Source organism: Acomys russatus, chromosome 1 (genome assembly GCF_903995435.1).
Source record: "Acomys russatus chromosome 1, mAcoRus1.1, whole genome shotgun sequence".
NCBI classification, from domain to species: domain Eukaryota; kingdom Metazoa; phylum Chordata; class Mammalia; order Rodentia; family Muridae; genus Acomys; species Acomys russatus.
In genome coordinates this window covers 45,420,698-45,447,460 of record NC_067137.1, presented here as the reverse complement: position 1 = coordinate 45,447,460, position 26,763 = coordinate 45,420,698, and positions in this window count along the sequence as shown.

Here is a 26,763-nt window from a genome sequence, read left to right as displayed (position 1 = left end):
GAGACTAGAGGCATTTCATGTAGAGGTTGTAGGCTAGAAAAACAAAGTAACAAATAGTCAAAGGCTTAAAAAAAAAAAAAAAAAGGCAGAATTATCATTCCATGAAGTATGTCTGCCCAGTCTCGGTCACATTGCAGAAAATAATACTTAATTTTGCTTCACACCAATAGCAAAGGAATAGGAGAAAAGACTCTAAGAGCCAGAGGATTCAGCTGTTTATTCTGGCCCTGAGGAATGGAGTGGGTCTCTGGACCAGAACTCAGCACATGTTCTACAAAGGCTTGAATGAGAAACATTCCAGGTTTTACAGCCTTCAAAGGGCCTCTTCCAGAATGTCAAATCTCCCATAGCTTAGCTGCTCAGAAACATAATTCGCTGTGTCCTGCTCTGAACTACCACATCAAGGCAAAGTGCCACAACCAACGGGCAGCAGGAGGAGGGAAGAATGGAGCCATCAGTTGGCGGCTCCTCTCCAAACGTGAGCCGTCTTGCTCACAAAGACCTCCAGCCCCTGAAACAATGTCCTGTGTGGATATTCGTTGAGTCGGTGAGTAACAACTGTATTCAGATGGCTGGTGAAACGTTACAATTTGTCTCTACCTCTCCCCTTCATCTTTGTAAGATGAACCTGCATAACGATTTGGATTGACTCTTCTCTGAGGCCTCAACATCACAACAACTGACCTTGGGCTCACTTCTGCCCAATTAAATACTATGATTTAAGGCATCATGTGTTTTATAGTGATATATATAAACATATATATACCCATGTGTGTGTGTGGGTGTGGGTGTGTGTGTGTGTGTGGGTGTGTGGGTGTGTATATGCATGCTCGGGGCTGGGGATTTAGTATTGGGGGATGGTCTGAAATATTTTGATGCTAATTACTGCTTACTGTCTCTATGATTTACCTTTTGCTTAATAAAAAGCCATCCCACCTGGGCAGGGCAAAGCAGATAGGTGGAGCTTAGAGAGAGAGAAATTCTGGGAAGAAGAGGGGCTGCTACTAGGAAAAGGAGAGAGACCTGAAGTGAAGAGAGGAAGGCCACCATGGGTTAGCTGGAGGAGAAGCACGTGGCCCGCAACACGGATGGAAAATCCAGCCCAGGTGAAGAACATGAGCAAGTATTTGGGATTATGGATAGGAGGTAGCTTGATAGAAGTTATTAGAAGTAGATGGCATGGGATTGAGACAGGGATCCCATGCCTGCCCCACTATGGGAGGCAATTTAGAAGACTGATATCTGCCCTGCCCCAGGTTAACTAAAGCTATTTTAAAATATAATAAGTGTCTATGTCTTAATTGGTTGCTAGCTGGGCCTACAGATAATACAGGTAATACAGATCAATTTTATTTTATTTTATTTTATTAACACATTTTTATTGAAAAATAAAATAATTCATATTACATCTCATTTTCTATCCCATCCCATGCATCCTCCATTCCTCCCTCCCTCCCACTTTCACCCCAATCTCCCTTCCCTATGACTGTGACTGAGGGGGACCTCCTCCCCCTGAATATGGTGCTAGGGTATCAAGTCCCTTCTTGGTAGTCCGCTATCCTTCCTCCGAGTGCCATTGGGCCTCCCCAAGAAAGAGACATGGCCAAATATGGGGCACCAGAGATCCTGTGAAAGTTAATCCCCAGTCTCCACTTAACTGTGGAGAATGTTCTGTCCCTTGGCTAGATCTGGGTAGGGGTTTGATGATGACTGCACGTTTTGTCCTTGGTTGGTGCCTTAGATCAAATCAAACCCCTGGGCTCAGATCCACCCATCATAATGTTCCTCTTGTATGTTTCTAGGACCCTCTGGATCCACCTACTTCCCTATCCCCTATATTTTTCTCACCTAGAGTCTCAATAGGATGTTCTCACCTCTATCCCACTTTCCTGGTAGGTGCAGACTTTCATGGGACCTGCCCCTTGGGCTAGTGTCCAGATATAAGTGAGTATATACCATTTGAGTCTCTCTGCTTCTGGGTTAGCTCACTCATTATGATCATTTCTAGTTCAATCCATTTGTCCACAAATTTCGGGAATTCCTTGTTTTTAATAGCTGAGTAGTATTCCATAGTGTAAATGTACCACGGTTTCTTTATCCATTCTTCTACTGATGGACACTTAGGCTGTTTCCATGTTCTGGCTATTATGAATAAGGCTGCTATGAACATGGTTGAGCAAATTTTCTTGTTGTGTGCTGGAGCATTTTCTGGGTATATTCCAAGGAGTGGAATAGCTGCGTCTTGAGGAAGCCCTATTCTCAGTTTTCTGAGATAGCACCAGATAGATTTCCAAAGTGGCTGTACTAGTTTGCATTCCTACCAGCAATGAAGGAGTGTTCCTCTCTCTCCACATCCTCGCCAGCATGTGTTGTCACTTGAATGTTTGATTTTAGCCATTCTGATGGGTGTAAGATGGAATCTCAGAGTTGTTTTGATTTGCATTTCTCTGATGACTAAAGATGTTGAGCATTTCTTTAAGTGTGTCTCAGCCATTTGATAGTCCTCTGTTGAGAATTCTCTGTTTAATTCTGAGCCCCGTTTCTCAATTGGGCTATTTGGTTTGGTGGCGTTTAATTTCTTGAGTTCTTTATAAAGTTTGGATATTAGACCTTTGTCAGATGCAGGGTTGGTGAAGATTATTTCCCAGTCTATAGGCTGTCACTTTGTTCTGTTGACAGTGTCTCCTGCCTTACAGAAGCTTCTCAGCCTCATGAGGTCCCATTTATTAATTGTTGACCTTAAGGCCTGGGCTATTGGTGTTCTGTTCAGGAAGTTGTCTCCTGTGCCAATGTGTTCCAGGCTCTTCCCCACTTTTTCTTCTAACTGATTTAGTGTCTCTGGTTTTATATTGAGGTCTTTAATCCATTTGGACTTGAGTTTTGTGCATGGTGACAAGTATGGGTCCAATTGCATTTTTCTACATGTAGAAATCCAGTTAGACCAGCACCATTTGTTGAAGATGCTATCCTTTTTCCATTGAATAGATTTGGCTTCTTTGTCAAAAATCAGGTGACCATGTGTGTGTGCATTCATATCTGGGTCTTCAATTCAATTCCATTGATCAACCAGCCTATTGCTGTGCCAGTACCATGCTGTTTTAATTACTATTGCTCTATAGTACAGCTTGAGATCAGGTATGGAGATTCCTCCTGATGATCTTTTATTGTATAAGATTGTTTTAGCTATTCTGGGTTTTTTGTTTTTCCATATAAATTTGAGAATTGACCTTTCAATGTCTTTTTTAAAAATGTGTAGGTATTTTGATAGGGATTGCATTGAATCTGTAAATTGCTTTTGGTAAAATGGCCATTTTTACTATGTTGATTCTCCCACTTTGGAACAGATCAGTTTTAAAAACAATAATTTAGCTCAGGCCTGGCATGTCTAAGAACCTGAGTTCTATCCCGAACACTGAAAAAAAAAGTGTTTATATACACACACACGTGCCTAATTCTACTGTCAGAGAACTAGCATGGAGTACAGGCCTCTTTGATGGGGAAGCATCGTGTTTAATGGGACTGGCTATTTCCTGATGAAGGAGAAGGAAACATCCCAAGTTAACTTGTGCTTGTGTGTCTAAGAAATCATTTATCAAAACCTACATCAGGCACTGGAAAGGAAAGCATTAACATTTTACAGGTATAACATGGAATTGTGGGAAAGCTTACAATCGGCTCGAGTTGCCGAAATAAGTAAGTTTCAAAGCAAGTCTATCTGTGTCCTAACTTGAGCTCTTTGGGAGAAAACTGTGTCTGCTAGAAGTTGAGTTTCAGGTTCTGCCACTAACTTGCCCCGTGACCTTTGCCCTGTTACCTTCGTGATGATCCAGTAAAACTATAAGTAGCTTCCTCCTCTGAGGCCATAAGACTTCCTAAGTGTTCTAAGACAGATCACAGCACTACTCGGTGCTCAATAAATATTTACTGCACCTGACTTTTGTTGAACACATGAACTGACTGACACTCTCAAGAAAGGAGAAGGAAGTGTGTGGCAGAAATGCCCGATTTATTACCCTTTGAGTGAGTACACAAGAGGACAGAGGGGAGTGTGACACACCATTAAATGGTTGCATGCTTAGGAAGGGAAATAGAGCCAAGAAAGGACAGAGATTCAAAGACTAGTGGGAGCCCAGCCCTCTGGATGAACATAAACACTTTGTTAGTGAGCAAGGTCCCAAGACTTGCTGGTTTCACTTTTGTTAGGGACAAAAGCTTGGTTTGAAATTCCAAACACAAACAAACACAAAACTATTCTTTTTTTTTTTTTTTTTTTTTTTTTTTTTTTTTTTTTATATTTGTTTATTTATTATTATGTATACAGCGCTCTGCCTGCATGTACATCTGCAGGCAGAGGAGGACATCAGATCACATTATAGATGGCTGTGAGCCACCATGTGGTTGCTGGGAATTGAACTCATGACCTCTGGAAGAGCAGACAGTGCTCTTAACCACTGAGCCATCACTCCAGCCCCCACAAAACTATTCTTAGAGCAGTTCTCCTGGAACCCCTCAGGCCAGCATAGGGCTGGGTTTCAAAATTCTTGCTCTTGTCTCTTCCTCCTGCACTGACACACAAGCCATCACTAAGTCTGCATTTAAGGGAGGAGGGTGGTCATGCTCTCGTGCTCTCATCTGCTCTGTGGAGTACTTACCAGCTGAAGGTTATCCTGGGCAGAGGGGCAAGAACTTCAAGCACGCTTTGATCCGGGCATTAACTTGCAGTCACGTGTCCGCATCTCTCTGGGTTTTGGTACAGTGCCCTCTGAAAAGGCACCATTCTCCAGCAGGCCATCTCCTGATTGGTGGATCAGATACCCTGGATACCTAAAATCCTAGGAAAAGGAACTCGCATGGTGGCACAAGTCCTCTCAAGGCTTTGGATTGCTGTCAGCTGTGTGCTACCCCGGCCTCTCCCTTTTTTGAGTTTTATGCTTTCTATCATTTTAAATGGCCACCTTCGTTTTTTATAACTTGTCATGATGCCCTCATTTCATCCTTCCATCACATTCAATCCTGGAGGTATAAAATATGAGAAGACCTCTAGAGGGTTCTGTTACTTTGTGTGGGTTGGTTTGTTCCCCACATTAAAATTAGTGAAAATATACTATCATAATGTTCATTTCTATGTAGTCTCTATGCATATTTCTAAAAGTATTAAAACTTGGCAGCTGGCAATATGGCTCATGGGCTAAGAGTACTTGTTACTCTTGCAGAGGCCTGAGCTTTGGTTCCCAGCACCCACATGGCAGCTCACAAGCATTCATTATTCCAGCTCCAGGGGAGCCCCCTTGCAACCTGGGAAGAGCAGCATGGCACACATGTGCTACACACACAACATGCAGGCAAAACCCTCATACACATAACATAAAATAAATCTAAAATTAAAAATGAAATTCCTTGAAGAAATGAAGAGATTCCTTTTGTGAGCATCCACATTTATAAAAAGCAAGTGTCCCCAAATCTGGCTCCTGGGCAACTATATATGCAGGCTTGACCAATAATGCTTTGTGGTGGATCTAAGTGTCGGTTGTGGTGTTTTAGATGACCACAGATACAAAGGCTGGTACACACAGCAAACAACTGTGGTGACTGTGGTGACCTGTGTCTACACATTTCATTATCTGGCCTATTTCTGTATGAATAAGCTTTGTGTGTACATAAATGCTATGCCAATGCAACCGTCTTTAGTACACCTGACTGCTTCTACTTACCAACTACGCATGTTAGAGTTGTTTATGCTGCTGTGGAAGGTATCTTATAGAGTATTATTTTCATAGAGATTGGCCAAACTCTACCTCCTGAGTGTTGGGTTAAAAATGAGTACCACTAATTCAACCAGACTTATTTATGTGTCTCTGTGTAGCATGCTTTTATTGCTTTCTATTGCTGTGACAAAACACCATGACCAAGGTATCTTTATAAAACTTATAAGAATCCTTTGGCTTAGGATTTCAGAGGGTTACAGTCTATGACAATAGAGTCAAGGAACAGCGGCGAGCTTACATCCTGATCCACATCTATGAGGCAAGAGAAAGAGAGAGAATGCTGGCGATGGCACACTTCCTTCAACAAGGCCACACCTGCTCCACCAAGGCCACACATTCTAGTCCTTCTCAAGTGTTGCCACCCCCTGATGACTAAGTACTCAAACCCATGAGTCTCTGGGGATCGTTTGCTTCAAATCATGTTTTCTTGTTCCTCAAATAATTACCTGTTTAAAATGTAAATAAATATATTTTATTAAATTATTTTTTTCAGAGTTTTACTTGTGGGATTTTGATGTCTTGGTATTTTAATATTTGGAGTTGCAACATTTGCTCCTGTGTCTTTCAAGACTGCGTCTCGGAGCCAGGCAAGTTTCAACCCAACATGTGGATGGAGAAAATGCTGTACTGAAGTAATTTTGAACCCATAAATGTTTACATTCAGCCTGAGGTTAGCAACGAGAAGAACTAAGCAACCTAAATGAAAAACTGAAGAGCAAGGTGGCTGAGGTGAGTGTTAATCTCAAAATGGGAAGAGAAAGAGCACAGATGCAAATCATCACGGCTAAAGTAATTAAAACAAGCTTTTTGAAAATTCATGTACATGGTTGTCTCTCACTAAGATGGGGTTTGAGAACTAAGTATTGGATAGGATGAAGACAAGGTTTTTATATCTCAGAGTAGGGGGTTTCCAAAGGGGGAAAATGGGCGGGGTTACAGGAGCAGAACATGGCAGGTGGTCAAAAGCAGGTAACCACAACAAGTCATCATAACAAGGCAGTCATAAGTGGTCAGATAACCTTTTGTAACAAAGGTAGGGTTTGCAAGATGACTATAAACAACTTTTTGAAACGAAGACATGATTCCTGACCATTCCTGGAACAGGCAGGACAGAACCATTTGTAGTTAGAGTTATAGGTGGAGCATAGGCCAATGGTTGGGAAGCAGATTTAGTCATAAACAGGAATGGATGTAGTTTGTCTTTCCTGTAAAATGCCTTTCCAGCCTAAGATGGAGTCAGGCTGGTTCTTCAGTGAGAGCGTACAGAAAAGGCATGAGACTTCAGGCATGAGAGAGGAAGGCAAGAGATGAAAGACGTGATGCGTGAGTGGTGTGGACTTATGTTTATAATAACAATCCCCAAGGGAAGTGGGGCCAGATTGCAAAGCCATCCGAAGCACTGTTTATCATTAGGATAAGAAGGCAAGTCGTTGATGAGTGCCCGCACAGGATGCTGCATGGGAACCCGATTACAAAGTCACTAGGGAAGACCGCAAGAGACATTTTTGCTGTGACTCAGTAGCCAAGGGTGAAATAACACGGCGGAACTTAACCTTCGCGAGTAAAGCAATTTCTTATTTATTTTGGACAAAGCATGTAAAGGGAAAGATTTGAGAGTTGTTGACTGGTCACAAATAGCATGAAGTCAAGCCAAGAGAAAGGCTGTTTCTACCGAGCTGGAAAGCACAGTTGTCCCATGTTCTGGAGTAAAAGCGATTGGTTTAAATGCTGACTTCTTTATACATTGCTGATAAGGTCTTGGCAAGTACCTTGGCTTCTTTCCTTGGAAAGTGGGGTGTTTTGTGATTTATAGTTAAAAAGAGATAATATTAGCAAGAGGTGTTTGTACGGCACTTGGCATATAAGTACCAACTTCAGCATTAGTCATTGTCTCAGTCTTTTGTGTGTTGTTATGACAAAATACTAGAGGCTGAATATTTTATCGAAGAGAGAGGAAGAGAGAGAGAGAGAGAGAGAGAGAGAGAGAGAGAGAGAGAGAGAGAGAGAGAGAGTTGTTTGGCTCACAGTTCTAGTAATTGCCTAATACCTAACAGCACTGTGCTGCTGTCTGTCTGCATCATAATGTGACAAAGCAAAGGGAAATGGCTTTTGTCATGCAAGTGAGGGGAGATGCCACACTTGCTCATAGCAAGTGCTGCTCTTGCTCTTACGGTAACTGTGCCGATTCTGCTGATTCGGGGACTCACTTGTGAGAGGACATCATGGGTGACTCCCCTGTTCATGAGCAGTACCCCCGGTGCCAACTCATCTCCCACTAAGTCTGAGGAGTCTTTTGCTGGGGCACCACCACACTGGACACCAATCTTGGAACACATGCCGAGCATCTCATGTATAGTTGTGACAAAATTACTTAGAAGCAAGATGATCACTTTGTACAAATCAGTATTTAGTATAAACATGACACGGGAGCATGTAACATAAATCAAGCGTCAGTAGCTCTGCTGGGGGCTGGATGTGATGGTGCATATTTGTTTTGTTTGTTTGTTTGTTTGTTTGTTTGAGACAGGGTCTCATTATACAGCCCTGTCCTGGAACTCACTATTTAGACCAGGCTGGCCTTGAACTCAGAGATCCATCTGCCTTTGCCTTGTGCATGCTGGGATTAAAGGCATGTGCCACCACTGCTGGCTAACTAGCTGAACTTTTAATTTGAACTAGAAGTAAACGTTTTGTTTGTTTGGTGTTCTGTTTTGTGTTTTAGAGACCAGGTTTCTCTGTGCAGCCCTGGCCATCCTAGAACTTGCTTTATAAACCAGGCTGGCCTTGAACTCACAGAGCTCCACATGCCTCTCTGCATCCAGAGTGCTGGGATCAAAGGCGTGCACCACCATGCCTAGCTAGCATTTTTTTTTTTTTTTTTTTAAATTCACTCCTTCGAGAACATTTGTGAAGGACCATTGCATGCTCGGAAGTATGTATGTGCCAGGTGTTACAGACACAAGGATAAAGAAGAAGTAAAACTCCTGCCTTTAAAGAAACCACAAACCGGAAGAAGTGAGGGGAGAAGAAACACAGGCCTTCAGCGATGTCCTGAGAACTGTAGGGCGGTTTGCTCAGAGCGATGGGACAGAGCGGTTGGCAGCCAGTCCAGCCTGACATTTCATTTCTTAGGCCCGTGGCTATGTCAGTTTCATCTCCCTGGTGGAGGAGAGTAGGACTTCTATAATCTTGGACCCTCCTTTGAGAAACAAAAACTGACAACTGCTCTCAGGTAACTTCTGAAGGTTGCACTATAAAGCTTTTCACTTTTTATTTTCTGATGGTATAGGCTATCTAATTGCTCAGATGAGGAAACAACAGCACAGCAAACAGACAGTCGTCAGCAGCCATAACCAGGCTTTTAGACTGGGGGTGGGGAATGGGAGGGCAGGAAGCAGAGCGCAAGACAGCAAGGGGCAACCTGAGCTGGCCAGCGAGCTGATAGTGAGCACAACCTAAGGGAGCAGAAGTGAGAACCAAAAAGGGAAAAGTAATACAAACCAGAAATCTGGCACACACACACTTACAAAACAACAGAAAAGTAGGAAGGAAAGAAGGAAGGAAAGGGGCCATCTGACCAGAGAAGGCGAGATAAGAGCATACTGGGAAGGCAAGCAGGAGCTTAGAAGCACACAGGGAGAAAAGGGAGAGCGAGGAGAGGGGCGGAGAGCCGGGCACTCAGACTGAGCTCCAAACCCCAGAACTATGAGGAGCAACAGAAGGTTGAGGACAGAAAATAAGGGTTCCAGATGAGCCCTCCAGCAGGGCGCTGGCTGACAGGAAGCTGCAGGGTGGTGGCGGGGAGATGACTTGGACAAGTCCACAGGCATTTGACAGGTACTTCCGTTCGTTCACTTCAACAAACAGTTAAAAAGGCAGAAAGTCCCTGTCCTCACAAAGCTTGTGGTTCCCTGTGGAGTCACACAGCTGAGCCAGCAGTTACTGGGACTGTCTGTGATGTTCCAGGCATGGCAAGTGCAGGGCTGAGAGGCAGCTCTCAGGTCGCCAAGGGCTACCAGCCCCTTCCACCGCCTCCCTGCCTACCCGCCCCTCTTACCTCCCCCCCCCCCCCCAACCCGTTTATTGTTCCCTGTAAGCCCGGAGGCTTCTCCTGAATCTGTGCCCAGGCCCCTACCCACCTATTAGGGAGGTACACACCTCAGCCAAGCTCACAAAGTGTGGAACACCAAATTGTTCGTTGATAGCAGGAGAAACGAATTCGAAAGATTTGGATGTTCCTATGCGCCAATTGGTATAGTCTTTCCTGTTAGAGGAATCTGAGTGGGGACAGACTGCTGTCTTGGGGACAGCATCACACCAAGGGAAGGATACAGATGACCCTAAGGCTGACATCACAAGGTGCTGAGAGTCACTTGTGTTCCTCTATGTCCCTCCTCCAGTATATAGCTCAAAGGCCTGTGTTCACGGCCAGGGCACCCACCGCTGGGCACTGTGCATGGAGCTGTGGTAGCTTTCTTGGTATCCCCTGACACTCTCCCCCTTCTGTCTATATGTTAGGAAGAGTTCAATGTAACTCACTGAATAGGATTTTTCTTAGGCAGAATCACAACCCAGTCATGTTCTCCTAGGGTGCTATGAGGATCGTGGAATTATATGTGGTACTCAAAACCTGTTAGCATCAGACGATATCTAATGTATGTAACATATACTATATGTTTATATAACATGTAGGTGTGTGTTATGTAATGCCATACTTCAATAATTTCTAGGTTCATGTGTGAGCTGTATCGTTAAACTCATTTTGGAAGTGTGTTTGTTTTTATTCATTAGTAAATGTGACTAGCTTTGGCCAACGAGCAGAACAGCACAGAGAAAGGGGAGGAAGAAACTGAGGTTGAGATACATAGGCCCTCTACAAGGGATCACCAATGAGCTGTTGTTGGCAGGAGCCTCTTTGTGGTGGAGTTTGTTCAACAGTTATCTCTCTTGTCCTTTTTTGTCATCAGAGTGGTAACAGTTCCTAGCTATGAACTGCCCTCAAGACTTGTACCAAGAAAGCAAGGCCAGGGTCACACTCCCCTGTCATCACAGCACTTGAAAAAAATCAAGACTTCAAGGTCATCCTGAACACAGCCAGTTCAAAGCCATCCTGAGAACTGCCCCGTGTGTGTGTGTGTGTGTGTGTATGTGTGTGTGTTGGGGGGAGGGAAATGGTGATGCACAGTTTTAATCCTAGCACTGGGAAGGCACAGGTAGGTGAAACTGAGTTCAAGGCCAGCCTGGTCTACAGAAGCAAAAACAAACAACAACAACAACAACAAACACAAAAAAACAAAAACAAAAGAAAGAGAATTGAATCAAATAGTGCACTGCCAGTGTAGGTTTCCTTAAAGGCTGTCTATAGAATCATACACAGTGCCTTCACTAAGCATCCCACAGGTATTCACCTGATATGGCACGATGTTGTCTTTTGTTTTGTTTTGTTTTTGCTTTGTGTTTTGAAGCAGGGTTTCTCTGTGTAGCCTTGGCTGTTCCGGACTAATTTTGTAGAGCAGGCTGGGCTTGAACTCACAGTGATCTGCTTGCCTCTGCCCCGCTCCCCGACAGTGCTGAAATTACAGGCCCATCCGTAATGGTTCTGTTTATCATCATTACTCTAACCATCATTGTATGTGGCTAACTGTGTCTTATAGTGATTGAGGTCCCAAAAGTCTACAAATTCTATTTTTTTTTTTCGCGTTAAGAAGAATAAATGTTAAGTAATAATTTCTTATAAGATGAATATAGAAATAAAAATCAAATGCTAAATTGAAAGGGAATGTTAAAGAGTACCTAAGTCTTATGAGAGAAACTGGGGCAAATAAGGCCTGTGATTGATTGACCTCACAGAGGTTATCAGCTGTGGAACTGGAGTAAGCAAGGCAGGGCACTGGCTCATTTCATGCTAACTCGACACAAGCGACAATCATCAGAGAAGAGGGAACCTCAATGGGAAAACATTTTCTTAATTGGTGATTGACGTATGAGGATCCAAGCCCATGTGGTAGTACCGCCCTGGGCTGGTGGTCCCTGGTTCTATAAAAAAGCAGGCTGAGCAAACCGTGGAAAGCAACCCAGAAAGCAGCACCTCTCCATGGCCTCTGCATCAGCTCCTGCCTCCAGGTTCCTGCCCCGTTTGGGTTTCTGTCTTGGCTTCCTTCAATGATGAACAGTAAGTATAAGCCAAATAAAGCCTTTCATCCCCGACTTGCTTTGGTCACGGTGTTCATCTCAGCAAAAGAAAGCCTGTCTGGTTCTTAGGCTTCTGGTACTTGATTAGCATTGGAGGTGTTACTGTGAGACCTAGTAGTGGAAATCAATATTGGTGTTGCCTTACTATTTTCTTTCGTCAAATGAAACAGGGGGATCAGAAGATGGAAGCTAGCCTGAGTTCCAGGAGACTCTTAACACAATAAAAAAATAGAAGTAAGCCAGGCAGTGGTGGTACATGCCTTTAATCCCAGCGGATCTCCAAATTCAAGGCCAGTCTGGTCTATAGAGAGAATTCCAGGACAGCCAGGGCTACACAGAGAAACCCTGTCTCAAAAAACCAAAAATAAATAAATAGAAATAAAACAACAAACAACAACAAAACAGAACTGCCATAAAAGGAGGAAGACGGAGGTTGGCATGGTGATATATTTTTAATAGCATTTCTTTCTTTCTATAAGAGGAAAAGCTATGTTCTTCCCTTAAGGACAGGCTCGGTTCTTTGAATTACACAATGGAAGCGATGGTACGTTGCTCCCAAACTCGGTGATGAAATGAAACTCGTGCCTCCCTCTTGCTTTCTTGCAGACACAAGCAGGGAAGGAAGTTGTTCTGCTGTAAGGAGACAAGGAACAGAGGTCAACTATCAACAGCTCCTGAGGGGTGCTGTCTTCCAACCAGGCTTCCAGCCTGCGAGTAAATGAAGTCCTGGCGACTTCAGACTCCAGAACCACAACCATGTTCCAAACTGCTCTTAATCCCCTAAGCCCCGGAAACTGAGCTAACAAAGTGGTCTAAAGTGCTGCCTTTGAGGGTAGCCTGTTAAACTGCCACAGTGACCTACTACATCGGGGGCGGGGGGGGGGAAGACACAGTAGGACAAAGGATGAGTTTTTGGATGGGGCAGGTCATGCCGCCTGTGAAACACTCACCACGCAGAACCGATAAAATTCACTCAGAGGAAAGCTAACGCTCACACCTCATAAACTGCCCAAGCTACAGATTTGCAGGCCAGAAGGTCACGGCTTCTGGAAGAACACATGAAAAAAAAAATGTTTTACAATTGAAAAAGTTTCCAAATGGCACTCTGAATAAACCACGATCGGTAGAAACCAGGAGTATATTTGGTGAGAGGTCAGATAAAACAGGGAAGGAAAGGAGGCAAAAGGCAGGCTGGGAGGGGAGTTCTGTGTGACTCTGAAGAGGCAGCCAGAGAGCCAGGATTCAACAGGAAGACACTGAAGTCATTGAAACCAAAGAAAGGCAGGCTGGTCTCAGAAAGCTGAAAAGTGGCCCCAGCATAAGCAAGGCTTCACTCAGGCACAAAGCAGATAGACAGAAAAGCCAGTGTTATGGTTTGGAGAGGACATGGCTCCCCCACCAAAAGCTCATCATGTGTGGAAGGCATTGGCATCTATCACAGTGCTCGGGGGATGAGGTTCTGGGAGCTGCAAGCTGACTTATGAGTACACTGATGTAATCAATGGGTTGATCTATCAATGAATCTATACTGAATGGACCACTAGGGGGTGTTAGAAATACTGGAAGGTGGGAGCCGATTGGAGGAAATAAAAAGAGCTTTGAAGGGTATGTCTTATCCTTAGCCTTTCCTAGCTCTGTCTCTGTCTCTGTTCCCAAACCAGCAGGCTCTTCCCTCCACGCTCCAGTCGCCCTGGTCCTCTGCCTCCCTGCAGGCCCATTGCAACAAAAGCAGCTGACCACGGCCCTGGAACCTCTGGGACCTTGAGTCTAAGTACACCGTTCCTTCCTCAAGGTTTCCCCCTCCTCAAGTAATTTGTCAATGATGCCAAAATAACTCACAGAAGGAGTGAACATAAACTTTGGACACAGTAGGAGAGTTTATAGGGAAAAGAGCAGCCAGGAAAAATAAACTGAGAGGGCACCAGGACCACTGCCATGCAGCCCATCTCTAAAAGGATCCTCTTGATTAGGAAAGAAATTGGGATGAAGTTAAACTCCTTCTGATGCCCCAGGCTTGTGCTGTTCTGCTAAGGGAAGGCTAGAGCTTAAGTGGTAATAGCCACCGTCTGAGCATTGGGGAATGGCATAAAGCTGAAAACAGAGTTCCTGGAACAGGCTGCTTTATCACTCCATTTGCAATATGCCCCCTCCTGTTGCATAAGGATTTGGCAGATAAATTTGGTTTGATTCTGGGGAAAATGGAAATGAAGTCCATGGCAGTAGTGATTTTCCCATCTCCATCAGGAAGCTAACGAAGCTTTGCAGTGATCAGAGGCACTCAGTGGCTTTGAATTTAGACCGACTGCCTTTCCATAATTTTATTGCAAAATTTTAGATTGTAGTCAGTGTGGGAGAGGCCATGGGCTTAAAAGCATGCTAGGAAGAAACTTGACGCTGAGGGTTATATGGCCAATAAGAGAACTCCTAAAAAGAGCTGGAATGAGTACTTTTGTATTAAGAGACAGTCATCAATACAATGAGGTATAAACCTCCTAAAAATAAAACCAGTCTACGGGCTGCCTCCTAACGGTGTGAAATATACAAACACACTAGGCAAAATGTGATTAGAATGCCCTTGCTTTACAGAGAAATCTTGAAATAAGGCACGAATATTCATGCAGCCCATTGTAATATGCATAACAATAGAGATGCTGAAAATATACTGCCTGGGAAAATGCTAATGAAGCATTAATAAGCAAAAACTTTCTGTGCAGAGTCAGTGAAGGAAGAGGGCTATCAGAGACCCGGGACCTAATGTTTATGGAAGAGCAAAGGTTTATAAATACAAAGCGGAAGAATTAGGGTACTCGAGCTAGTCTGCTTTATTTTAGGACAACATTAGAAGAAAAAAAATGTATGTTCCAAATTTTATTTTTAAAAAAATAACAGTTTAGAATCTCTCAGTATTAAAAATCTGCAAAAGTCTAGGGTTTTTTTTTTTAAATGTTTTCTTGTTTTTTAAATATCTCTGACCAACTGTATCACTGTTTTAAAATACCTTTTCATAAATTGTATTTCAGGTTTAAGGCCAGTATTGTGTATAAATAAGGGAAAGAGCATATGTAAGTTGTAGCCTACAAAAATAATATTATTATAAGGATGACAAGAACAGATGGATCCTGTCTTCATTTTGGTGACAAATATGTAGGTCTCGATTCAGTATAAACAACTATAGAGAGATCAAAGTGGTAAAGAAGAAAAATATAAAAAGAATGAGAAAAGAAAAGAAAAAAAGCATTAGACTCATGAGAGTATGAGTTTTCAGAAAGTAAAATGGACAGCCACACTCACCTGGCAGGCAGACACCATGATCAGTAAAGCTGGCTTCCCCAGGGCAAGGCTTGTCCCCAAATGTGGGGAGTGCAACTGCAAGATTTGTGGTAGTGAGGACTGCATTGGCACTCTCCCTTTTTAAGAATTAAAACAGTAAGTGTAATTGGAAGATCCAGTGAATAAAGAGACTGTTGAGATAGCAGTTGGCTTGCCACAGAGTTTTAAATTATGACTTGTATCTACACTGCAATGACCTCACAAGTAAAGCCACAGGTCTGCAGCCAGAGGGGAGCTTAGAGATTATCTAGTGTGCAGTTCTACTCAGAGAGGCAGAGACCCACGTGTAAGTTTGAAAGGCTTTTGCGCAGCTCCTGCTGCCTGTGGGCTTTCTCTGAAGCCTCAGTGAAGAGAAGGGACACTCACTGGGATTAGGCTGTGCCTGGAGTGACAAAGCAAGGCACATGCTCAAGCTTCCTGAAGCTGGAAAGGATTAAGTTACTAAAGGGATAAAGTAATTTAAAGTTAGAGAAGTGGTGGGGATGACACTGGGATGAATTCACATTAACAGATTCAAATACTACTTAGGAGCAGTGGGATGAACCAACTGAGACCCGTTTCACAGGAGGCATAGAATGGATGGGGTGGGACAGCTCTCGAAGGCTGGTGGTTAGTGAAAATGTCACATCAGGTGTTCAGAGTTCAAGTTGGTAGAAAGATAGAAACAGATTTGTTGTGGTTTTTAGAAGATAGACACTGCTTCTCTCAGTGCTGGCTTTTTCTAGAAGATAAAGGTCTATTAGTCTATTATTTTGTTCTTTCTTTCTTCCTTCTTTTGTCTACTTAAAACAAGTTAGAGTCATCTAGGAGATGGAATCTCAGTTAAGGGAATGCCTCAGGAAGGCTGGCTTGTAGGTAAGTCTGTAGGCCATTTTCTTGATGTGGGAGGGCCCAGCCGACTGTGAGTGGATCTACCTCTGAGCAAGTGATCCTAGCCCATGTAAGAAAGCAGGCTGAGCCAGCAACACTCCTCCATGGCCTCCGTATCAATTTTTGAGTTCCTGATTTCTCTCAGTGATCAAGTGTGACCTAGGAGTTAAAAGATGAAATAAACTCTTTCCTCCCAAGGTTACTTTTGGTCATAGTGTCTGTCACAGCAGTAGAAACAATAATTTTCTTTATGCTTCAATAGGAAAAAGCTCCAGAGTTCCTTGCCTGTGGGGATCAGGGAGTTCTTCCCTGAAACCAGCAGGTGACCTGATGGCACTCAAAGAAAGAATAAGCAGGCTACCAAGATGAGACTTGATAGCCTATGACCATACAGTGGGGGAGGAGGTCCCCCTCAGTCATAGACCTAGGGGAGGGGAATAGAGTGAAAGCAGAGGGAAGAATGAGAGGATACAAGTGATGGAATAACAATTGAGTTGTTAATCTGAATAAATTAATTAAATAATAAAAAATTGAAATGTAAAAAATATAAAAAATAAATAAATAAATAAATAAAAAGGAAAAAGCTCATACCAAATGGTTATGGTCAAAGTTTGTAGAAGACAGATAGGCTTAGAAACAGTTATTATTTTTTTTTTCCATTTTAATGGAAGCCAAACAGCAATGTTTTCTGTTTTGAATGAAGAGCAGAGTTCTTCTGGACAGAGACCTGTTATTTAAACAAAAAATAAGAGATGGAAAATGGATTGATGCAATTTACAGCTGTGACAGTGAATATCACACAAGAACACAGAAATTATTTAGACTGTAAGGAATTATTTACCCTCAAATAATAGCAACCAGGATTAGGAGGGAAACCTCTCTCTAATGAGTAAAAGTAAGAGTTCATAACAAAAATCTTAAAATGAGTAGGTGAGGACATTCATGTTTAGATCATGTTAAGTTGACAAGTGTGGGTTATAAACATGAGGAGAATCTCATTGAAGATACACATTAATGTATGTCAATAATGGGAAATTGGCATTTGATAAATATAATTCATTTCACATTCTCTTTTCTATAACAAACTTCTGAATGTATTAAAAGGAAACATTTGTAAGTCTTAAGTAAAGCATTTTTAGCTTAAGAGTAAAAAAATATTGTCAACTATATATTTTTGAGCAATGCTGACCTGTGTCCTGTTTCCCGTTGGCACTAGAGGCTCTTGCGATTGTGCAATTAAGCCATCTTGGATGACCAACCAACCCTGCAAGCTGTGGGGAGCTGGAGGTGCTTTCGAAGGAGCAGCCCTATGGAAAATGGGCAGTTCTGCTAACTGCTTTGGGTGGGTGGGGATGCTGAATCTGAGCCAGCTCTGCATAACGGTATCAACTGCTCTCACTCAGGCTGCCCCACCGGTCACTTCCTCCTGTTCCACCTAATGAGAATAATGGAGCGTCCATGCTTCACACCAGCAATCAGCAGTGGAACCCTTTCCTATCACCTTCCCCAGTGAAGGCTTCCAGGGTGTTCTTTTATATCATCTGACTGCTCATAATTTAGTAATTTATTTCTTATTTGCTTCCTGCTCATTTCCCCAATCTGACTAGACAGGAGCATTTTTGCTCCGTCCTAATAGTCTTTCTGTGTAATGGAAATCCCTACTGTGGTACTGTAAATAATGTTAAGTTCATGCATGGACTCTCCTTTAGATAGTCACTGCATCTAATGCAAGAAACACTCCCGAATCTATGCCAAACAGGTAAGTCTCTATATTATTGAAACCTGGGAAATGGCTGCATTTCAAATACCTCCCAAGGCTGTTCTTATTCATTTTCTTGGTGCAGGTCTCAGCATGACTATTTCTGCCACAAAAAAATGGGAAATAAAATCTAAATAAATACATAACTTGACCCATGAAATAGTATCCGGGACATAGTGTTATTCCCACTGATGACAAATTCAGGCCTTCACCACTTACCTAACAGTTTCCCATCCTCTCTGGATTATTGTACACCTCCAAAGGCATGTTTCAGTGTCGTGGGAGATCTTTCAACATGGTAGGTTCTATGTAAACACATAGAGAAGCCATGGCAGGTGGTGCAGCTACCAAGACCGAACTGCTACTGTGAAGTAACATTGCAGTGCAAACAACACTTTTGCCACTTTGCCTTCAACCCTTCCTCACTTTTCAGAGACCTTGTGAATATAAGAGAAATGTCCAAGAAAAAACAAAGAGTAGCAACAGTTAAAAGTACTGGCATATCATTAACTTTACACGCAGGCCCAATGGCACAGGCCTGTAGGCCTGCCTTCTCAGAGTCAAATGTATGAAACTCTCAAGTTCAAGCCCTGCCTGGGGTACCAAGTGAGATCAAGGCCATTCTAGGCAGCTCAAGGAAACCTTATCTCAAAATGAAAATAAAATAGGGGTGGGGTAAGACAGTGCCCAGTGAAGGAATGCCTGGCTAGGATGTATGAAGCTCTAGATTCAGTTTCTGACATTTCAAAATATATATATATATATATATATATATATATATATATATATATTAACTTTATCAGACACACAACTACATACAAGCAGAAGATAAAGTTGCTGGTATTCTAAATATTGATGACCTCACTTTTATACAAGCACTGAGAATTCCCAAGCCATACTATTTGTTGAAATCCTCTCTCAGTAACAAACTTCATGTTTTTAAAAAAAAAAGCATCTATCATTCTAAGGCCCATTTATTTTATTAAAATCTATGGTGGCTAACACATTTCCTGAGAAAATAATATCTTCCCAACAGCCGTGGCTACAGGAAAGGATTCACCAAGATGTAACCCTAGGCGCCCCTTGCTGAGTTGTTAGGATTCCCCAAAGCGGTTCTCTCCCCTTCCATGCTGCAGGGTAGTATCTTTAAAAGGATGTGGTTACTAAGGAGATTTCTAGTTGATGAAGTTTGCATATATCCCACTGATCCTGGTTCTACCACTGAGTGCCTGGGAAACCTTGGGGAGGCCATTTTGAATCTCCATTTGTCCTCATTTTTTTCTCATGTACAAAATGAAGATGCCAAATAAAATCGATGATTTAAAATGCTTAGCAATAAAGCCACTTCTTCAATAAGATATCGTCTCAAAGCCTGAGAAATGTGATATAACCAAACACTTGAAATAGAATATAATTTCAACATCTTGAAATTTTACAATTTATTTTGTGTCCATTTGAGTATGAAACATACTAATTCCCATTCATAATTTGTGGTTCCCTGAATATCTGCCCCTTGTGAAGTCCTGTAAGAATTCTCCTGCAGCCATGAACAAGCCAGGTGGGTAGCTCTTTCCTTTCAGATTAGTTTACAGAGACAGACTAAATAATTCCACAAGTAAAATTTTAAAAATTACAAAATACAGATGAATGCTCAAAATAGGAAACTGTTACTTCTGGTCATCACAAGTAATCATGAGGGGGTCTGTACTGTGACATTCAACCAGAGCTCAGATTTATGAACAGGCAAGGATGATAAAGATCTCCAAGTGGACAGACCTGGTTAGCCACAGTTCAGAGGCTGGAAATTAAAAAGCATTGCTCAGAGAAATGCAAGTGTTTCTGTGTGTTGCTATAAATGAAGAATGGGGACTCTGAGCTAAAGCTGGGAAATTAAACATAATCAGTTTATAGTTCAAAATTATGAGAGTGTTTTTAATTCTCCTATAGAAAGTCTTAGGAGGTTTTATTGGTAAGCCTTCTTCCTTCTTCTTCCCTCTCTCCCTCCCTCCCTCCCTTTCTTTTTGTTTAATCAGAAAATGATATAAACAAAAATAACTGACTTAGAAAAGATTTCCCAAGTAACGCATAACTAGGAATAGAAGAGACTGAACACAAGAGGGCTAATTAGGAGATCAGTCCTGGAGAAAAGCAATGAAGACCCATTGTAGGACATGTCTTGAACCAAATCATGTCAATTCCCACACACCCCAAATTTACACTGAAACCTTTTTCTTTAGTGTGGTCATATTTGGGAACGGGCTGTTAGTGCAGAGGTGCATTAACAAGGCCATAAGGATAAGGGCCTAGCCAAGGTACTGGTAGCCTGAGAAGAGGAGACACCTGAGCACTCTCCTTCCATGTGCATGTAACATGAAAAAGCCAGGTGAACACACTGTAAGGTCACCATCCACAAGTCAGAACAGAACTCTACCAGAACCAGCCCAGGCACCCTTTGTAGATCGCCCATCCTCCTAAATAAATGTCTGTTGTTGAAGGTACTCCATTTGTGGTCCAGGCTCACTAAGATGGACAATGCATTAGGGACACAGGGAGCAGACTCAACAGGACTCGACAGCTAATACACTTGGGAATATGGGTCACAAAAGTCAACAGTGACTTTGAGAGTCTAGGCAAGTGTCATTATGCCATGATGCCATTTACAGAGCCACATAATAAAAGATGGGCAAGAGTCATTCTGAGGGACAAAGGTTGATTTGTATTTCCAACAAATGGGTAGCTAAATATCTGATGTGGGTAGCACAATTATCCCAAACCTTCCAGCAGATAGAGTTGAGAATTTTGTCGTTAAAGGCTGAATACAAAGTACTTACTTTGCAATCATGTATGCCGCCACAGACTTCTCATACATGAACAAAATCATTAGGGCACAGTGTGTAACAGACAGAAGTTGTGTGTTCAGTAAGAGAAGGTAGCTATTTCCGTGTGCTATGTAGACGTGGTATACAAATACTTTTTATGACTCTAGAACTTCCTCACTGAAGAACTGGAAAAGGTAAGTCTATCTTCAAAGTGGTAAATACATGATTTAGACACCCCCAAGGATCCTCGTGGGTCCTGATATAAGCCACTGAGAAAGACTAAACAGAGTTTAGTGGACCACACAGTTTAACAAACAAAAGACACTGTGACCTTGAAGTAGGGTAAATGGCAAACTCTTTTCCAAACAAAGCACACATTTACTCTAAGAGGGCGGAGCACACACAAAGAGGCACATCCTCCCCCACAGGGACACAGATTAGCAAGGGAACTCTACCCCTGGGAATCTTGAGTCTCACTAGTGCAATGGAGGTAGCTCTGTCAGAGAAGTTGGGCAAAAGAGGAAACTGCTGAAATCGGGCATGATATTATGAAACAAAGGAACGCTTCATGAATGTTTAACTAAGTGAGAAAGAAAGTGGGATATCTACAGACTGCCTTCAGGACCCTGGCCTGTAAAATGTGCTGGTGTGAGTTACCAGTCCCTGAGTCCTTAAACTTGAAGATACAACTGGGATTTTCCCACTTAACAAATAGTTTGGTCCCCTGAGTATAGAAACTGCAATATCTTTGTTCTATGGTTCTGTAAGCCTGGACATGTAGGGGTCCTTGTGACCTAATTCCAGCTGTAGAAACTGACTCAGTCAAACGGCATGCCATTCCCACTCCTTTTACAGGCCCTCACAGTCTATTTGTCTTGCTGTTTAAGTGACACGTGTTCTGATTCTCCAATTTGGAATTCTCCTTAACTATAGAATATCAGGTTTTTCTGTTTTTTAGTTCAAAATCCCACAGTAACACACACACACACACACACACACACACACACACACACACACACACACACAGGCAGGGGGAGGCAGCGGGGAAGTCATACTATCCATTTTGGTGGTTTCCACATTCATATTTTACCATATGATCACACACTATTACTTATGGTTAAGCTATGCAGTATTCTGTGGCAACTTTGTCTTCTCCAGAGTGGACTGCACAGTTTTCAACTGTCTAGTTTTCTCTGAATCTATTGCGTATTTGCTTTTCAGACTCTCATTAAGAGATGGACATGATCAAACAGTTCAAAATTTCTTTTTTGCTTAAGGACTTCCTGTGACGTGGCCCAGATCATATCCAGACCCGTCGAGTGGCAGCTGTAGTGGTCGCTGTTCACTACCTCCCTAAGAAGCATCCTCCTGTGTTTTTATGAGATCACTCAGAGAGTTTGGAGGAAGATGTCAGTGTGCTTCAGTGTTTAGAGGTCAAGAGGATAAGGCTTGTTCACTAAAGAAGACTGGAAAGATCAGTTCTGAGGAGAGATGAAGAACAGAGGGAAAATGATGCTGTTACTAAGGGGAGAAAGTGTATCTGTAGGGTCCCTGAGCAAGACTGCCTCTGCCACTGAGCTGACACACAGAGCCTATTCTTTCTTAATTGCTTTCCCCTGATTAAGCCATGCCCAAGATAATCTCCTTTCTGATTAATTGAAAACCAACCACTTTGAGACTTTAATTCATCTGCAAAAGTCCTTCACACTCTATTGGTTAGAAGTAAGTCTTAGCACTCCCACACAGAAGGGGCTTGACCAGCAGGAGGCAAGAGGCAGGGGACATCCCAGTCAGCTTGCCTCAGAATGGCTCAGTTGGAGAGAAAGAGAGAGCAGCCACCACTGAGCTATTAGGATACACAGAGGCTGGAGGGGGCACCTTGTCCATTTAGCCCATCCTGTCCCCTCCATCCCCTCCATAGGTACCCAGGGCTTCTGTGCTCTGCTCAGTAAGACAGGTGTGGTCCTCTCTAGTTGACCCCTCACCCTGGCCCAGCTGGTTAAATTTGTTCAAAATTCGAATAGACAATTCCCATTTGCTCTCACTTTCCTGTTTCTTTTTCTTATTAAAATTGCGGTTAAAAATGAACTGAGGGGAAAGGGGTGGTGTGGCCAGGTCAGGGTAGAGCAGAGAGGAGTAAAGGGAGGAACTGAGAGCGAATATGATCAAAGTATCTTGTATGACATTCTTAAAGAACTAATAAAAATACTTTAAAATTGATTGACAAAATGAACATAGGAATAAATAGCTACTTTATCCATTTTGAGAATACAATCCAGCAATGTTAAATATATTCACATTGTTATACAACAAATTCCAAGAGCTTTTCTTCTCATAAAATCGAAGCTCTTTACCCACTAAAACAAGAAGTCTGCCTTCTGCCGTCCCCAGCCCCTGGCAATGCGCCATTCTTTCTGTTTCTATGAATTTTGATGATTTTTACTTGCCTTGTATTTGTAGACTCAAGCCATAATATTTTCTTAGGATTGGCTTATTCAATTTAATACAACATCTTCAATCATGTGCCAGAATTTTTTTTTTTTTTTTACCTTTTTAAGAGAGTAAATTAAAACCAATTCTTTTAATTTTGTTGGGGTTTCCTTATTTTTCTGCTTATGAGACTCCCCTATTCCTTTGACTATTATTTTGTTGGGATTTTTAAAAAGCAGAGACAAACATGTGTCCAATCTGTTCTTCAAAAAGAAAACCACATTCTATTTGTGGAATATGATGTTTAAGGACATACTCTTTGATGCTTCTTAAAATCACCTTAACTTTGCAGGACCCATTGAAGAAGAATAAAATTACAGAAGGAGTTTGTATCTAGTCTGCCTTGAGTTGAAGAACATCTTTCTATTTGTTTTGTTTTGTTTGTATTTTGAGATCAAATTGTGAACCAGGCTGGCCTTGAACTCAGAGATCCACCTGTCTCTTCCTCTGGAGCACTGGGATTAAAGGCACGAGCCATGATTGCCGTGACCACATGACCACCCCAGCCTGCAACACATACATCCTTCTCCTCATGCCTGTTAAAGCTGAAAGCCTAGAAGTGGCCTGTAGCACCAGCATTTTAACCAGCCCTCTAGGGAATCAGATGCTTCTAGGACTTAAGAACCTCTAGTCTTCTAGCTAACCCTGCAGAGCTGCAACTAGAGAGCCAACATTTCACTTAGGTTACTCCAAACTCAAAGATTTACAAGCTATGAGGTCACTATCTTTTGTTGTGAATTGTCTATGACATAATCCAAATAGTTAAGACTTTTCTTAGTAGATGAGGCAGGCCTTGTCAAGTACGTGTTCTGTCACAGCTTCATCGTACACCCCAGTGGCTGCACTTACTGGACCACCTCAGTCAAGGTCAGGAAATCTACAGGAGAGTCAAGACCATCTAGTTGGATTTGATTCCTTGAGGACCTTATTAGATATAACAAAGCGTAGTCAGTGATGAAGAGCTGAAGGTATATAAAACCAACTCCTCGGGCAAGTATGCTTCCCATATGCATATTTTTCATTTCTTTACTTTTTCCTTTTTCTATGAGTGCATATTTGTTTCTTGTACCAGCATGACTCGATCAAGATATACCCTAACTATCAATAAGAAATGCTAAGAGATTTATTTACCACAGTTGTTATTCTACATTGTAAAGCTTTCCCCAGCTATTGGCTTATTCTTGATAGGGTCTTGGTTTAGCAGCTGTATTAAAGCAATTTCAATATCTCTGTCCAATTTTTCCATGTGGAAAGAAATTTGGGAGTATTCTTACTGCATTTCAATGCTGAGCATTTCAAGTTCCTTTGCAATGGCTTCTAATCTGATTCTCTAAGAAACTAGTGCAACAGCCAAAGAATCAATAGCAGTGATGTCCTTTTAAAGAATTCAAGATGAATCGTCCCTATAAGATACTGTCATTGCACTCAAAGCTTCAAAAACAAGTATGTTGAAACCCAAAGGAAAGGAAATCACAAAACATTGTCTCAAAGGTTATGTGGTGGTGATTAAAAGCCAGAGCATGGTTTGAGAAGTGAAAATTTGTTCTGAGAGCCGCTGTAGTGTAGCATAGTGGGAACATGGGATAGGGCCTTTCTTTTTCAGGTCACGGATGATGACTGAATGGATGCAAACAAAAACTATCACAGTGCTCATTGCAAAGACAGCTTAAACCCAACATATCTGCTCTTAATAGTCTACTCTTGGAAACCTCCCAGGACGAGAGAGCAACAGGTCATCTAATCCTATTACTAATTTCATGCCCGAGTCCCTCCTACAGCTCTAAAGCAATGAGAATGCCTGGCATCGTGACTAACGAAAGAGAACATTCTAGCACGCCTCATGCAAGGTGCCCATGAAGCTGGAAGCGCATGTTGGAGGACGGTACTTGAAAACACGGCTCTTGCTAACATTTGGAAGAAGAGTCCCTTCTTTCCTCTGTCGTTGGGGAAAGGTGCTGCTAATTGTCCCCAGACTTGGTTTTCCTCTGTCTCTAAGTATTTGCTTGGCATGTAACTGCTCAAAATAGAGTATATTCCCCAAATATTCCCATTGTAGCATTTAATTGCTTTTGCTGTGCAACAAACTACCCCAAAAATTTAAAGCCTAAAACAATTCTTTTTTTTTTTTTTTTTTTTTTTAAGACAGGGTTTCTCTTGTGTAGCCTGTCTTGGACTTGCTTTGTAGACCAGGCTGGTTTTGAATTTACAGAGATCTGCCTGCCTCTGACTCCCGAGTGCTGGGATTAGGGGCCTGTGCCACCAAGCCTGGCTGTGGATCAGAACTTTGGTCAGGCATTTTTAACAGGGCTAGTTGGACTCCTAAATGCACCACTGGTCAAAGCAGACACAAGCCCAGTCATGCTCCACTCCTGGCTTAGGAATAGCAAAGCTATACTGTGGAAGAGCAGCACACGGGCTTGTACGCACCATTACTCTCACTTTCAGAAAATGAAATTTGTATGGCCAGTAAGTTCTAGCCAAAAGAAAAAGATGAGGAGTGTTTGCTAGGGGTGGGATGGGTATGTGTGTGTGTGTGTGTGTGTGCTCCCTTCTCTTTCTCCCTTTCCTTTAAACTGATTTAGACAAAATGACTGGAGGTGGAGTGGAGAGGCCATACACCCAGAACTGCAGAGCTTGAAAGAGTGTGGATTCTCAGCTACCACTGAGTACCACGAAGGCCTTCAGTAGCCTGCTTTACAAGATAGAGAAAATAAGTCCCATCTTGTTTTGCTCTGTGCATATGAGCAACAGTAATCATAATTATTGGACCTGTGAAACATAATAATACTTATATGGTAGAGAACTTATATGTATTGTGCTCTGAATGTACAATTTAGAAACACGTTATTTAACACACACACACACACACATATGCACACACCAGCATTATTATTTTGAGGTTAAGAAACTGAACTTGAGAAATACATTCCTTTATAGAAAAAAATACAAGATGCGTTGTAACCAAATGGGTGAGATGCATTAAAAAAAAAAGTGATATTTCTGATTTCTAGTTTCTGGGTTTCCTGAGTCACACATTTTATCTTTTGTGTGGGCAGAAAAGTAAATGAGAATAACTAAGGGAAGAAAATAAAACTAAAGAAAGAACAGCTAAGTGAGCTTGCACTTGAACTGACTTACAGCGAAACTAGCATCGTAGAAAGCGAAGTATTTAAACAGCGTTTAATTTGGCAAAAAATTTTTTTCTGCTTAAAAATTCTCAGAATAGGCTCATTTTAAAGACAAGGGCTTACTTTAAAAGGCATAAATGTGTAGCTCTATTTTTCTTTATATTGCTATATTCGAATTTTGGAGAGTTAATAGAAATGACTCAAAGGGTCAGGGAAGATTTTAAAAATAAGCAATAGAGGCTAATCAGGCAACACATCCTTTGCCATCAGACCATCTGTCCTGACTACCCTGTATCCTGTCTGAAGGATATCACCTAACTTTGATAAGTGCTTCACAATAAATGCTGCCTTTGTCTCAGTAACCAGGAAATTCACCAAGCAGGCGTGGCAGAGCATCTGTAAGGCAAACC